We start from the raw sequence: 2,500 nt of genomic DNA, 5'->3' as shown, positions 1-2,500 counted from the left end.
CTGCTCCTGGCTTGCGCGGGCATCAAAGGCAAGTGTTGAAAGGTTACCACCAGAGAGGGAGAGTTGACATCAAAGCTCACTGCCTCGCTCTCATCAGGACAACAGCAAGAAACCTGTTTTCTGAAGGGAACACCAATTTACACAACAGAGAGCGGTCGGGTGGAGTGCTCACGGTGACAGCAACAGGGGCATAACAAATCACTGTGTAGGAAGAAAAGGGGTGCGACGGTCTCCCTCCATCTCCTGGGAAGCTCAGCAACGGCTTGGCCATGTCGATTTTGTTTGTGAAACGCCAACTATCACTTCCAGAGAGTTGGAGTGAGTCACGTTCCGAGTTCTGTCGATGGCCAGTGGAGCGCTGATGAGGTTTGGGGCTTCCCAAGGCCACAGGAGGGGACGGGAGTGGGAAAGTGTCACCAGTCCCATGTATTGGCCAGGATTTCCATTCTCCCCCATGGGTGGGAGATGGGGGAGGGGGCTGTACGGAGCAGGGAGGTGATGTAGGGTTGCTGCAGTTCATCCTGTGAGCGATCTAGTGGAAGACCCGTCCTCAGAGAGATGCCAGCGGTGTGGAAATCGAGTGTGGCTGACCCTCCCAGTCGAAAGGGTTCTTGTTGACCTGGACACCATTGCAAGAATGCCAAATCTTGGAGGGGACAACAGTTTGCAGCAACATGAGGAGGGAGGGTGCAGCTGGTTGGCAAACTGACTCGCGATCGCTCAAATACCTCACGTGACCCGCACGTTGGACGACGTTCCCCAAACAACACCACATGGTTACGTTAACAATAGCCGTGAGATTCTCAGCCAGGTCTGCAGTTCCCTTCACAAACTGCTCACAGCTACATGCCCTCAGGCACGGGGATCTGCGTTTCCCCCACCGTCCAAAGATTTGCAGATTCGAGTCGATCGGCCATGCCAAATTGTCCCAGTGTCCAACGAGGTGCAGGCTGGGTGGGTCAGCCATGGGAGATGCAGGGTTACAGGGTGGGATGCTCTTCAGAGGGTAAGTGTGGACTCGGTGGGCCAAATGGCCTGATTCTGCACTCTACCCCTGGGCCAACAGCAATCAACACCAAGCTCCTCTGGCAGTTCAAAACTGTGGCTTTCTTGGAAAATTGGCGTGCTTGAATTGGGTCCAGACGAGGGTGAGAGGAGTCTGTGTGCCTCCCTGCTCCCACCAACTCCTTCACTGTTGCTGCAGGAATTCCACAGGATCACGTTTCCAATGCCGCCCCCCTCCCGGGGCCTTCCTGCTATCTCTACTCAGAGGGACTGCCTCGCCTCCCCGTGCCTCAGCTTCCGACGGCAGAGAACCTGTCCGTCAGCTCTGCAAACCCCCATCCCAACTGCACAACCCAACAGCAATACCAGCCAGCACAGAGGAGCGGCGTGGGGATGGGATTCCGATCACAGAGCCTGGGTCTCCAGCGGCGAGAGCGACAGTCAGGTAGCCACAGGTAGCACAGGTAGTCACAGGTAGCACAGGTAGCCACAGGTAGTCACAGGTAGCACAGGGAGTCACAGGTCGCACAGGTAGTCACAGGTAGCCAGAGGTAGTACAGGTAGCCACAGGTAGCACAGGTAGCACAGGGAGTCACAGGTCGCACAGGTAGTCACAGGTAGCCAGAGGTAGCACAGGTAGCCACAGGTAGCACAGGTAGCAGCACAGGTAGTCACAGGTAGCCACAGGTAGCACAGGTAGCACAGGTAGTCACAGGTAGCCAGAGGTAGCACAGGTAGCACAGGTAGCACAGGTAGCCACAGGTAGCACAGGTAGTCACAGGTAGCACAGGTAGTCACAGGTAGCCACAGGTAGCACAGGTAGCCACAGGTAGCACAGGTAGTCACAGGTAGCCAGAGGTAGCACAGGTAGTCACAGGTAGCACAGGTAGTCACAGGTAGCCAGAGGTAGCACAGGTAGTCACAGGTAGCACAGGTAGCACAGGTAGTCACAGGTAGACACAGGTAGCACAGGTAGCCACAGGTAGTCACAGGTAGCCACAGGTAGTCACAGGTAGCACAGGTAGCGCAGGTAGCCACAGGTAGCACAGGTAGTCACAGGTAGCACAGGTAGTCACAGGTAGTCACAGGTAGCAGCACAGGTAGTCACAGGTAGCCACAGGTAGTCACAGGTAGCACAGGTAGCCACAGGTAGCCACAGGTAGTCACAGGTAGTCACCGGTAGCACAGGCAGCACAGATAGTCACAGGTAGCCACAGGTAGTCACAGGTAATCACCGGTAGCACAGGTAGTCACAGGTAGCCACAGGTAGCACAGGTAGCCACAGGTAGCACAGGTAGTCACAGGTAGCACAGGTAGTCACAGGTAGCCACAGGTAGCACAGGTAGCCACAGGTAGCCACAGGTAGTCACAGGTAGCACAGGTAGCACAGGTAGTCACAGGTAGCCATAGGTAGTCACAGGTAGTCACCAGTAGCACAGGTAGCACAGGTAGTCACAGGTAGCACAGGTAGCCACAGGTAGTCACAGGTAGCACA

Source organism: Stegostoma tigrinum, unplaced genomic scaffold, assembly GCF_030684315.1.
Source record: "Stegostoma tigrinum isolate sSteTig4 unplaced genomic scaffold, sSteTig4.hap1 scaffold_336, whole genome shotgun sequence".
NCBI lineage: Eukaryota > Metazoa > Chordata > Chondrichthyes > Orectolobiformes > Stegostomatidae > Stegostoma > Stegostoma tigrinum.
The sequence above is the reverse complement of the archived record's forward strand: the minus strand, read 5'-3'. Positions refer to the sequence as shown.